Source organism: Rhinatrema bivittatum, chromosome 13, assembly GCF_901001135.1.
Source record: "Rhinatrema bivittatum chromosome 13, aRhiBiv1.1, whole genome shotgun sequence".
NCBI lineage: Eukaryota > Metazoa > Chordata > Amphibia > Gymnophiona > Rhinatrematidae > Rhinatrema > Rhinatrema bivittatum.
In genome coordinates, this window is record NC_042627.1 from 50,962,640 (window position 1) to 50,977,120 (window position 14,481).

At 42.1% G+C, this 14,481-nt stretch overlaps 1 protein-coding gene across 1 annotated transcript in view; it reads right to left on the reverse strand.

Annotated features, from left to right (window-relative positions):
- The window catches only part of UNC13C (unc-13 homolog C), a 688,103-nt gene that overhangs the window by 595,435 nt on the left and 78,187 nt on the right, over positions 1 to 14,481 (reverse strand). The gene's annotated exons all lie outside the window — the stretch shown is intronic.

Consider the following 14,481-nt stretch of genomic DNA (forward strand, 5'->3'; position numbering starts at 1 on the left):
CCTTTCCTGTTCTGGGAACTCAGAATCTGATCACATATGTATTTTCTTGTTCATATGTGGTAGGCGTTCTGGGGGGGTGGGGATAGGACTGTCGGTAAGTTTACACACAGAATTTGCACACTGCTAGGAGCACTGCTAGGAGCTCACAAGTTACACGCTTTCTGCGTGTAACTTGTGAGCGTACCAGGGAACTTTACCCCAGCATTTTCAACGTGATTCTGTGTGCATACAATCACTTTGAAAACTAATGGTAATGTCTGCACATAACATGCTTATGCAGACTTTGCTGCTATATGTGGTATTATAAAATTAACTTTATAAATACTAGAGATGTGATTCGGCCAAACCTTTTGGTTTGGTCTTCGTTATCGGCCTGCCATGGGAAATTTCATTTTCCTGCAGTTCGGGCTGATTTTTTTTTGGCTGCCCCGAAACGAAAAACCCAAACCCACCCCAACCCTTCAAATTTAATTAATTACAACCCTCCCCCAAAACTTGCCGAAAGTCCCTCGTGGTTGAGCGGGGGTCCCAGGAGTGATCTCCTGCTCTTGGGCTGTCGGCTGCCAGTAATCAAAATGGCGCCGGTGGCCCTTTGCTCTTACCATGTGACAGGCTATGCCATTGGCCGGCCTCTGTAACATGGTAGGAGCAATGGACGACCAGCGCTGGGACCCCCGCTGGACCACCAGGGACTTTTGGCAAGTTTTTGGGGGGTGGGGGGGGGTTAATTAATTAAGGGCAAAGAGCCACGGCGCCATTTTGATTAGTGGCAGCTGACGGCCCGAGAGGGGGTGATCACTCCTGGGACCCCCGCTGGAGCACCAGGGACTTTCGGCAAGTCTTGGGGGGTCAGGAGGGTGGGAGATTGCAATTAATTTAATTTGAAGGGTTGGGGTGGGTTTGGGTTTTGTTTTTTTTTTTCAATGTGCCCTTTCTCCCCCCCCACAAAAAAAATGATAAGAAAACCACATGAAATTTCATGGGTTTTCCTATCATTTTTTTAGCCCCCCAAAATGCAATGAAATAGGAAATATCGTCTTTATTTCCTATTTCATTATAAACAAATGCATATCCCTAATAAATACTATTAAGAAATAATAAGATGATGGAACGATAATGTCAGGTTAGGACTGGAAAGGTTGGGTTAGAGCTTGGCACAGGTACTGGGTCAAGAAACAGATGTCCTCTTAAACAAGGTATGGTTTATTCCAAAATATTACAGAAAACAGGTAATCTTCACCTACATAAACTGGAACATAGGATATAATAACAGAGTCACAGGTACCGGGTAGAAACAGGGATACTTCAGACAAGATTGCTTCAAGACAGGGTTACTTCTAGGCAAGATTACTTACAGGTACTTTGTCAGAACAAGCAAGGCAAGGCAAGGATCCAGGACCACAGCATTGAGTATAGTCCTTGAGCCCTCAAGTTGCTAGAAACACTGGGATAGTTTTGGTGATCGGTTATGAAACCTTAAGGGCCAACTCGATTCCTCAGGGGTAGAATTGCAGGTCTGGGCTAGCATCAAACAGGCAAGCCTTTTCAGCTTGCTTGGCTACAACCTCAGAGACCTGTCCTGTGTTTTAGATGGAATAGGGGCAGAGCACCAGCCCTCCAGCAGGGCAGACCTTGGTTTGATGAGACCGGATGCAGCTCGTTTTACATTTAAAAAATAAACTGTCTATGACAGGAGCCTCCAGAAATCAAAGTCCCTATAAGAACATAAGAACATGCTCTGCTAGGTCAGACCAAGGGTCCATCAAGCCCAGCATCCTGTTTCCAACAGTGACCAATCCAGGCCATAAGAACCTGGTAAGTACCCAAAAACCAAGTCTATTCCATGTTACCTTTGCTAGTAAGAGCAGTGGCTATTCTCTAAGTCTACTTAATTAATAGCAGGTAACGGACTTCTCCTCCAAGAACTTAGCCAATCCTTTTTTAAACACAGCTATACTAACTGCACTAACCACATCCTCTGGCAACAAATTCCAGAGTTTAATTGTGCGTTGAGTGAAAAAGAACTTTCTCCGATTAGTTTTAAAATCTGCCCCATGCTAACTTCATGGAGTGCCCCCTAGTCTTTCTATTATCTGAAAGAATAAATAACTGATTCACATCTACCCGTTCTAGATCTCTCATGATTTTAAACACCTCTATCATATCCCCCCTCAGCCGTCTCTTCTCCAAGCTGAATAGTCCTAATCTCTTTAGTCTTTCCTCATAGGGGAGCTGTTCCATTCCCTTTATCATTTTGGTCGCCCTTCTCTGTACCTTCTCCATCACAATTATATCTTTTTTGAGAAATGGCGACCAGAATTGTACACAGTATTCAAGGTGCGGTCTCCCTAGTTTGTCTGTTCCTCTCAGGCCTGTCGCTTCATGGATACAGCAACCTGTTTTAGGCTGCAATTTTTTAATTTTTTTTTTTTTTTATTATTTACCCTCTCTTGAATTCTTATTACAAGCTAAAATCTTAAGGTTCACTGAATTGCAACAATTCTCTTCAGTATTCATTTATAATATTTTAGCATTTAGCTGTACTCTAAAACGTACACACTTTTATCCACTGAAATGTTATCCCAGCAAGTGATGAAACAGCATGAAACAAGCATCAGATAAAAAAGGATCTTAGCCATTTTCATTTTTAAAAAGGTACCTGCCTACAGAATGTCTGGGGATCTGACAATGATTTGTTTTCCTTTATAAAAATTAATGTCTTCCTTATAGCAAGAACCAACTTGGGACCAGTGAATAACCTGAAACAATCTTTTTACCAGCAGGTTCTGAAGACTCTTGTGGTTTAATGCTCATTTATTTTGAAATATTATATATAATCCTCAGATGAGCAGGAAAATAGTGCATCCTCCTCAGGGTCAGCTGCAACAGGAGAACTATGAGGTGGAGGGAAGGGGGCAGCTCTTCATAGGAGCAGTGTTCACTTCAGTAACTGGGTTTTCTTTTCCCCCTAGCTGGATCCTTAGATCAGTTCTCCTCTCCGTCTTCACCTCTGGTTTCACCTTTCCCTCACCTCCCGGGTCCATCAAGCCCAACTCTCCCAGGGGCGGCAGTTTCAGCAGCAGTACCCTACCAGCTGTCCAGGTGCCAGTGGAGCACGTACGCAGTTGCAGGGACTGTGAAAGATCAGCAGTCCTCCCTTCAGTCTCCCTGCTGGCACAAGCTTCCAGTCGCACAGGAAGCTGCCCAGGTGCATGGTCCGTGCAGGCACAGCAGAGAGAGAAGGAAGTGGGTCACCACAGGATCAGTGCACAAGCAGTCTCTTTTGTGCTCCCCTCTCCTCCACTGGCCCTGCCCTCGTGAACCTTCTCTTCTGCACTGCACTAGTGCTCCTGCTTCTGCTGTAAGGCTCCCAGCTTTTGTCAGGGAAATCTAGGACACTAGGTGGGTTACGGTTATAAGGTTTTTGTTACAATTGATCTGCTCATTTGTTTTGTTATACAGTCATCATAAATTTACACTAATTTGAGCCATAGCTTCTTTTACTCATTTTTGTAGTGGGATAGGGGAGGCAACAGAGGGGTAAGTGAGGGATAGTTGATTAGGATTCACTACTGAGGTTTTATCATTTATGAGGTGGGGGGGGGGGGGGGAGGACGGACGACAGTATATGGGTTGGGTGTGGGATTGCTGTTTTTTGTAATAATGGTGGGCTTTTGGTTTTATTTAGTTGAAAGTATAAAGCCAAATTGCCCAATAAGAGTGGGAAACTGCATGCTGGGGCTTCCTCTGAATAGAGGTAGGGCCCTGGTTTTGTATGTGTACAGGTCGGGCTCAACAGCCTAGCTGAGGGGCAGTTGGATTTCAAGAACAGTGTTATAGCTGTGTGTTTTCTCTCTCTCCCTTCAAAATGTGACCAGAGAGAGGGGCTGACAGGAAGCCAGGGCTTGTTTTCTCAACTTCCTGTTGTCTTATCCCTCCCTTCCACCCCCCTACACCGTGACAAGGCTACAACGCTCATTAAACAGCATGTACCCCGCGATATAGCCATGGCAGCTTTTGAATATTAAAAGCAACCTAACTGGCGGAATCGAGTTAGCCAAATTAGTTATCTGGTTAGCTCTGATATTTGGAATAACTTATTCGGCTAATGTTCTCCTCCTGGATAACTTTGCCTTTAACCAGCTACATTCAAAGCAATGCTCTCCGACAACAATGCTGTTAGCGAACGTGGCCACCGTTGCTATGCCGAGTGCACTGGGAGCCGAGCACCATCTTCCTAGCTCTCAGCTTGTAAAAGGTTTGAGGGGTTCCAGGTGGGGCGGGAGGGATAAGCGTGGGCTTTTCGCTACTACATTTTGGTAAATTCAGCTATTTCCGGGAGGATGGGAGGGGAGAGGAGGGCAGATTTATGGGCCTATAAACTCTCTACCCTAATACATTATTTTGGGGGTCTTGGGGGAGGCAGGGCCTCGATTACCAAGGGGCATTATTTATTTCACTGGGGTAGTTGGTTAAGGATAAAGTTATCCGGGTATATGAGCCCAGATAACTCTGAAATCTAACCAGAGCTATTCAGATTTAGTCAGTTGGGTTTCAAAATCATCCAGCTAGGTTTACCCGGATAATTGTATTTAGAGATATTCAGTCAGATCTTTATTCCACTGAATATCCATGACAGGGGCAGATGGCATGAAAATATCAGCCCAAAGGACTTTTTCAGAATAAGACACATGCGCTTTCTTGCAGCATGTGCCTTTCATAACTATTCCAAGTTAACCCTTGAGACATTCATCATGTGACCTAGAACCTGGCAGAACTGAGCCAAAAGGTTTCCATTATAAAGTTCATATTTTTCCTAAATAACTATTAATAACTATCAGCCATACCTTAGACTGGAATAACCAGACTGAGTTGCAGACTCCCATTCATGCAATTGGTCAGGCTCTTCACAATTATTTATTTATTTATTTATTTAAGTTTTTTATATACCAACATTCAAGACAATAGTCCCATCATGCTGGTTCACATGAAACAGGAGTGCAAAATAAACTTAAACTTGAACAATAGTGCGGAAATAGCAGTTACATGTAACAAGGAAAATTGAACTTGGAATGAGAAGGAAAAAGGAAAAAGGAAAACCAGCTAATTACATACAAGTTTGGTTACATCTCTTTTATATACAGTATATAGCCTAGATTCATCCTTTGTACCAACCAATCAACTCTTGAACTAATTGCCAAGAAATGAGACAAACAGATTGTCAATTAAAATAACGCATACACACACACACACACACACACACACTCACTCACTCACTCACTCACTCTCAGGCACAAAGACTTGGGATCGCTGTGTCCTACACCAAGCACATGATTGCCCTGTCTAGACCACCGAGAAATACCTGAAGTCCTGTTAGGGCAATCCATCCCTCATTTATAACATCATCCTTTATTTGGGGGTAGATTTTCAAAGGGGTACGTGCGTAAGATATGCGCATACCCCCCGAAAACCTACCCCAAACCCCCCCTGCATGCGCCGAGCCTATTTTGCATAGGCTCAGCGGTGCGCGCAAGTCCCGGGATGCGCGTAAGTCCCGGGGCTTTGCAAAGGGGGCGTGTCGGGGCGTGTCAGGTGGGCGGCACAAATTTTGGGGCGGGGCGGGAGGCATGTCGGGGGCGTGATGCCGGCCCAGGGGCGTGGTCGAGGCCTCCGGACCAGCCCCCGGATCGGGTGATGGCACGCCAGCAGCCCGCTGGCGCGTGCAGATTTACGCCTGCTTTCGGCAGGCGTAAATCTGCCAACAAAGGTGGGGGGGGGGGGGGTTTAGATAGGGCCGGGGGGGGTCGGTTAGGTAGGGGAAGGGTGGGGAAGGTGAGGGGAGGTGGAGGGAACAGGCAGCGCGCGCCGGGCTTGGCGCACACAGGCTGCACAAATGTGCACCCCTTTGCACACGCCGATCCCGGATTTTATAGGCTACGCGCGTATCTTATAAAATCCAGCGTATTTTTGCTCTCACCTGGTGCACGAACAAAACTACGTGCGCGCGTAAATTTATAAAATTTACCCCTTAGTGTCTTAAACATTGGCCTTACGTTTGTTTAACTGTAATATAAGACTTCATATTTTGTTTAAAGAGGCAGTGATTTAATGGTTCAAATGTTTCTTCTCATTTGGTATATGCTGGATGTTGATGTTATAATAGTATTGTATAGATAAATTACTTGTACAAAAGAGAGATAGTATTTTCCTAGAGGCATCATTTCGTCGAATAAGAAAGAAGAAAGAAAACAGAAAAAGAAAGAAAGAAGACCTCAGAGACATGGGTGCTGGGCCTGGGCTTGGCCTCTGGGTTGGGTCCCAGCATTAGGCTTGAGACTGGGCTGGGTCTCCGGTAATGACACCTGGTCTGGGCCTAGACTTCAGGACCAGTCCTCCAAGCTTGGCCACGATGCCTAGGCCCAGGCTGAAGCTTTGGCCTTGCATAGGCGTAGGCCACTGTAAGTTGCTACAATCTCAGCCTAGGCCTCTGCGTTGGATCTGCCTCAGACTGGGTAAGTGGGGGTTGGGGAGTATCCCAGCCCAGGCATTTTTTCAGGTGGAACATATGGGTGGGGGGGTATGGGAGGCCTCAAGAGGTCCCCCTTTTTTTTTTCTTTTTTTGGATTTTTTTAATGTTTAATTTGGTTGGGTTTTTTTTTAACTAAATAAATGAAATAAGCATTTAATGAAATGAAATTCATGGGAAACCAAACCCTCAAAAACAAAATGAAAAATAAAACTACATTTTTTCTTCTTCCAACCCCTAATAATTTCACACAAAATTGCCAGTGAAAAATTCCACAAAAAAGATAACTACACCTCACTGAGTTATAGTAATCTTTTTATGCGAAAACCAGCCTATGAAGACTTTCACCCACAGGTTTTCATTAAATTCATCTTAAGCTATTTTGTATAATATTCCTTCACAAAAGCTCATTAAATTTGAATTTGCATAAAATTTTACCTGTAGTACACTATGTATAAAATTTTACTTCCTCCAAAATGCATTTCTTCACAAACAGTGCTTCGCCTGCTAAAAGCTGAATTGGTGCATGTAATAATTGCGCTTTTGTACATTGGTCTCAATCTTTTTTTGAGACCTAGGTGAAGCCATTCCCCTCCTCCTACCTCAGTTGCCCACTTCAGATTGGCAATGTTTCCTCCTTCTTCAACACTTCAGGAAGTGTTCAGACTGAGAGAGAACACCGAAGATAACTTACTGACTCATTCTTTACCAAAGCAGTCCTCTCTCTAAGCATGTCAGAACTTCATAAAGGCATAATTTTGCTCTTGACCAATTTTAACACCTTAGTCATCTATAGAATAAGTCAGTCGTCACATGCTACAATCTGCTGGTTTCACTGGAAGTTCTTTGTGAGGAAGCTCTGCTAAGTGACACCACTGTTAAATTCATCTACATCTAAAGATCAGAATTATATTAGTGGAATGTGGACTAGCACATTGAGGATGCAAGAAGAAATAAAGGTGGGGGATTTTGTACAAATGTTCAAACACCTAACTAGACTGAGTCATAAAAACATTACATAGAAATTATTCTGAAACCTTGGCTATGCAAATTAAAACAGTTTTGTTGCAGATATAATTTACACAGCTGGTAATTTTGTCAAGTGGCAAATCACCATAGTTTTTAATAACCTGACTTCTCCTTGAATAATTTACCAGTGCTATGCAGAAACACAATTTTATTTAGCATCAAATACACCATAAATGTTTTCTTTTTTCATATATTTTTATCCTTTAATGACAGCCACTCAGAACATATAGATCATAACAGGGCTTCCATCTGTCCTGCCTTTCCCTCTCTCTTCTAAGGCATTGATTCAGTCAACATAAGACTGTGAAGTATGGGGTAAAAAGAAGAAAAATTCATCCATCGAGTACATGGGTAAGTCCCTGAAATTTGAACAATAATTTAAGAGTGAAGTTGGCACCTGGGAAAGACATTAATAAACGATAATGAGATACTGCAGGTGATACAAGGTAAGCCAGATCCGTCTGCTCTCCCTTACAGGTAGTATAGTCGAGGCGGCTGTCCCTCTGTATATGTGTTACACGCTGGCGAGGGTGTGGGGAAAATGTTCAAGGTTAACTGGATTCAGGGAGGATAATTCCCTGCAGAAATGCCTTTGATAAAATGATGCTTTACCTGCGGCGATGGCCTGTTATAAAATTGACCACCTGAAATGCATACATCCTGTATGCGCGAAAGCTGGTCTGGACTGATCGGAGGCATTCCCAGGGTTGGGGTTGAGGAGCGATTTGTACTTTCACACATACTTATCTATTTTCAAAAATATCTGTGTAGAATTTCCAGAAAATTTTCAGTGGACATAATAGCATGTGTAATTGTGTGAAGAAAGTTTTGCTGGGATAATTTTCAAAATGAACTTAACATAGTAACTTAGTAATGATGGCAAAAAAGGACCAGAATGGTCCATCCAGTCTGCTCAGCAAGCTTATGGTAGTATCTGCCGCGCTGTGCAGGTTACCCCCATGTTTCTCTCTTACAGGGTAATGAGTCTTCCTGAAAATTCAAACAGTGCTGCTTGATGTGCTTTGCATTTGGACTTGGCCGTAGAAGCAGTCCTGTAATTTTTTCCCTTATGTCTATCAATACCCCAGACTGTAAAAGTCAGGGTCCGTTGTCATCTGAATCCAATACCTCTTCCCACCCCCACCCCTTGCTGTCAAAGTGGATAGTGATGTTGCATTTGTGTCAAAGGAATCAAGGCTTATTGGTTAAGGGTAGAAATCCCATGCCTTATGTTAAGGGTAGTAACTGCCACTCCATGCAGGTTATCCCAATGCTTATCAGTTCCCCAGACCATAAAGGCCGGGCTCCTCATTGGTTGTTGTCTGAATCAAAATTCCCTCCCCCCCCCCCTTCCCCGCCATTGAAGTGAAGAGCAATATTGTAGTTGCATCAAAGCTTATTGGTTAAGAGTAGTAATCCCCATAACCTTCTGTTAAGGGTAGTAATCGCTGCTCCAGCAAGTTACCCCGTGCACTCTTTTCTTCATTTCCATCCTCTAGTTTTTAGGGATCCACAGTGATTATCCCATGTCCCTTTGAATTCTTTGACTGTTTTCATCTCCACCACCTCCTCTGGAAGGGCATTCCAGGCATCCACCAGCCTCTCCATGAAGAAATATTTCCAGATGTTGGTTCTGAGTTGTCCCCCCCTTAGGAGCATATGTTTGCTTTCAAAAAACTAGTGTACCGTAACTTATGCATGTTTTTGCCATCTATTTTTTGTGGGCTGTTAAAATATTACCACCCCCCCCCCCCCAAATGGCTGGCTGGAGGTTGACGAGTTCAATATAGCCTGCCATGTAACAGAGTAAGTTATTGCAGACCATTGAGAGGATATACTTCCTGCACCACTGCTGCAGAGAAGTTATATCTTAGAGACTGTGGAATACTATATCCAAGAAAGGACGTACAGATTATTTGAGCAGCTTATATTATAGGACTGGGTTAAAAGCATTTGTTATGGTAATAAAGCAGTTGCCTTTTTTGGAAGCAATTTTCAATAGTCCATGTGTACAAAAGGTTCACTAGCTGAACCTTTTGTACCCATGGACGTTATACTCATTTTTCAATACGGGAATACCGTATTTTCCTTTGAAAAGTGCCTACAAATTAGGTGAGCACATTAGGTGTATCTCCTATTTCCGCAGGTAACAATACACCACACATTTGAAAATTGAAATGTTGTTTACTCCCTCGACCTAAACACCCCAACTCTGCCTCAACACATGCATTTTGGCTGCTCTGAGGGGTACAGTTTTCCAACAGAGCAATCCAGTTGGCTAACATTTTGAAAATTCTCCTTTTCATGTCCAATAGGAAGGATGCGGTATCGTAACACAAAGGGTAATCTTTAAAATACAACTCTCTATATCACTGTCATAAACTCAACCACAAATTTAGAGAGACAACATATTTAACCTGGTTGTATGAATGTGTGAGTGTGCTAGCTTAGTTTTAAATGTCTATGTAGGTATATATGTGTATATTTTCAATAAATATTATATAGGTTAAATATGTTGTCTCTCTAAATTTGTGGTTGAGTTTACAATAGGAAGGATGCAGCAGAAGTATTGGGGGTGATGAGGCCAATCCCCGCCATCAAAGCTGAAGACTTGACAAGCAACTGATCTTTATTCTCATTCACCCACACAATACACTTTTTTCAGACAGAGTGCTGTGCACCCTTAGGGCGAGGTCGACCCCACCACCTCTATGCTGCAACTGCCAAAAGAAGAGAAGACTGTTGCTGGATTAAATTTATTTATTTATTTATTTGAGGTTTTTTTCTATACCGGCATTCATGGAGTTCGTATCATGTCGGTTTACATAAAACAAGGGGTGATCAATAAATTATAAACGTACATAACTATAACATGAGAGTATACATTTGCAAAATATAACAAATTATAACAAGTGCGCAGAAAGAAGCAGTTACAATAAAACAAGGATGGTTCTAACTGGGAGTTGAAGAAGAGGATGATAGAAGTTTAACAAGAAGTTTAACAAGAAGTAGAATGTGCAGTGGTTGGTAAGTCTGTATCAGTTTAGTGGGTGATAATCAGTCTTGCTGTGTTTGGTGGGAGAGCATCAGTCATAAATTGAGCTCACCAGCCCTCCCACCAGTCTCTGTACCCCTGCCTGGAGGTGGAGCACCTCCACCAGTTGTGGCCTTCTCCCCTTACCTGGGATGGGGGTCTGCCCCTCTATTGTACTAATCTCAGTCTCAGTACTACATACTATTTTTTATATTGCACTTAATTGTACTCATGTCTTTTTCAAAGTATGATAATGAATACTATACAGCATTCAAACATTTCTTTTAGAACTAGGTCTGGAAAGAGGAGGAGGAAACAGAGGCAGAGGAATTCCCCTCTATATATGACACTGCAAATAACTCGGCTTTACAGAATTACATTTGCAACTACATTAATCTCATCAAAAGGATATGGGCCAAATCTATATTCCAAGCAATAGAAGGGTAAAAAAAAATGTGAACAAGGAGGTTAACTTTCAAATAACTGTGTGTGGTAGCATATACATGTATATATTGCTACATATAGGTTTACTATATTATTTTATAACCTATGTGTGGGATATATGTGCATTTTATAAAATACATGCATCTTACCCTACAACATACACGTGTATGTTGGCTCATGCACAAATGCATGCAGTGCATTGAAATTATGTATATCAATGCACTGGACATGTGCACTTTTCCTATCAAAAAAATATATTGTTGTTAAAAATCCAATTTACATGCATAAGTCGGCTAATATTAAAACATGTGCAAGTAAATGAAATTAATCATTTTATTGATTAGCCCACCAGTTTGCCAGTCCAGGTCATCAACAAAGCAGCAATGGGCAGTCCATCCAAATCCTAACAAATAATTGCTAGATTTATAAATATAGAGGTCCATATTCTGTAAATTGGGGAGTGTTCTCTGGCTAAAGTTTAGCTGCATAACTTGTCATAGATATTCAGCAGGACAAATCCCCTGCTGAATATATTTGGCCACAGTTATGTGGTTAACTTGAGCACCATGGCTAAATATACACTACTAAAGTTATCCGGGTAGGTTTATCCAAATAACTTGTAACTTAACTGGCTACATAAGGCCTCATTTTCTAATCGGATCACACGTAATAAGGGACGTTTCACACGCAAAATGTCCCTTATCGCTTGCGATACCAAAATGGGGGTGGAGTCGGCCCCGGAAGAGGAGGAGTCGGGGCTTCACCGGGCCCGACTCCGTGAAGACGCCATGGATGATGAAAAGGTAAGGCCTTTTTCGCGTCCGAGTTCGCGCCCAATAGCTACACCTCCTATGGTGGCGCTATTGGGTGTGAAACCGGCAGGGATCGCACTGCGACAGTGCAATCGCTGCTGGCTAGCGCAGGCCTGCCCCCCGTTTCGGCCCCCTGCCCCTCATTCCCTAAAGTATCGCAGGCCTGCGATACTTTAGAAAATGAGGCCCATAGGGAGCATAACGTTCAAAAATGCTCATGTAAGCCCATATGCGCATGTAATTTACTAACACATGCTTGCATATGTAAAAACCGCACAAGTTCGGACTTATCCAGAAAAGTAGTGGCATTTATTCAGATAAGCTCCAATTTATGTGGCTATGTAACGCACTGAAAAGCGCTGCTTGTCTGTCTAATTAGCACTTTCTGGACTTATCCTGGTATGTAAGATAGCCAGATAAGTCTGGAAAAAAAAATCGCTATTATTCTGGATAATTCAAATTTGTCTGTCTAAGTAGCAGCAAAAGTGCTAGTTAGCCACTTAAGTCAGAATTTAGCCGGATGCGCAGAATTTAGCTGGATTTAGCCAGATGCGCAAATGATATACCCATGTATATGTAACTTCAAATTTTAAAGGGATTAGTGAATAGATTTTACTCGCATTATTTGGATGCATTTACCTCCGTAAGTCGGCTTTTACATGCGAAAGTCAGGAGATTTTATAACATATTCGCAGCAATGAAATAACCAGATTTACTTGGTCTACCAGTTTACCCTGTCCATCTGAGCTCGTGAAGACCCCCCCCCCCAACTGTTCACCCTGAAGTCACCCCATTTCACCCAAACCCTCCACCCAGTCATTTTGTTTTTACTTTTGAGATGTTTACGATCACTTACACCAGACAATGAGCAGGAGTAAATATTTGCAGGTAAAGGACTTAACGCGCGTCACTTTGGCAGGTTGTAAAAATAGAAACGCAAGCATGCAAATGTTATCCCCTCCACAGAATGACCAAGACCTGCCCCTTTTTTTACACATGAAAATGACCTTATGCTCCCTGATTTGTGCACGTGTGCTGCAGTTTTTAAAATGACATACTCGCACATATGCCATTTTAGTTTGCGCACGTGCTATTTGTTACGCGCACATCTTTTATTTATTTATTTATTTATTTGTTTATTTATAGATTCTTTTATACCGAGGTACATATAGTTATACATCACTTCGGTTTACAGGGAAACAATAAATTAGCAACAGGCTTTACATATAACGGTTTAAACAGTAGAACAAATATCAGAAACAGGCTTTACATTTACCAGTAACAGGCTTTACAAATAATAAAATAACGGAATTCAAGGGAAATATGCTAACTTCATTAACTATAATAACCATAATATATTAATCTTCAAGAGTTACAAATACATGCATTTGTAACTTTGTAAAAAAAAAAAATTACATGCATTTGTAAATTTGTAAAAAAAAAACATTCTTTTGAAAATTCATCTCTGATTTTCAGAGGGAACTCCCCACAGAATTTCCCTTTAAAAATCTCTGGCCCAGAGGGTGTGACAGGTCCTCAGGTCTGCAGGTACAAACTCCCCACCGGGAAGTAAAAAATAAATTCACCCCTCATACTTGGCTAGGACAGTCTCGGCTCCTTCCTCCTCCTCCAGGTGCTGCCTCTTTTTCCCATGGGGGGAAAAGAAAGTGTTCTATGGTCAGCACCATACTTTCCCTTGCACTGGGGGGCGCAGTTTCAGAAGGTGTGTTTTACAGATCAACACCTTGTAAAAATTTCCTTCACATGTTCAAAAGATCAAAAAGATGACAGAAGCACAAACTAAGGCCTGGATTCACCAGTCTATGACAGAATGGTGAATCCTGCGAAAACCGGGGGCGGGCCTGCAAAAGCCGGCAGCCTTTGCACCACTGCGTTGTCTTCACTGCTGGCTTTCGCACTGAATAGCGCCACCGTGAAAGGTGGTGCTATTCGGCTCACTACTGGCGATGATAAGGTTACCAGCATGCTATCGCACACGAAAAGGGACTTTTCGCGTGCGATAGAGGCTTATTGCATGCGATAAGCCTTTGAAAATGACCCCCTAAATATCCCTCATTATTTAAAAAAAAAAAAATTTTTAGACCAAGTTATAGCTCCATCTCGAAACCTGAGCCAGCCCAGGTTTCATCCCCATTGCATCCATGCAATTGCAGCATGATTCCTGAGGAACTATTAGCTTTAATGAGCTGTGCATCAGATGGCATCCAATTTAATTTCCTCAAACACCTCTACCACTACTAGGACAACTGAAATGATAATATTAACACCTTTCTTGAGAACTTGACCAAACCAGCATCAGATGAAGTTACTTATATTTCCAAAGGTTTACTTGCCAATGACATCACACTGATCTTTTATTTCAGTAATTGATTATGTAAATCAGTGACTAAAAAAGAATAAACCACTAATTTCTAGGGATGTGTATTTGTTTGAAACAAAAGTGGTAATTTTAATGAAATTTCCTATTTTATTTCAATTCAATTTTAAAACAAAAGAATAAATAACCAAAATTTCATTTGTTTTCTGTTTTATTTTAAAATTCTACCACCCAGGGAGGACTGAGAAGTGTTTTCCCTTGTCCCCAGAGGGCACAAGATCTTTTTTTGCTGTTTTAT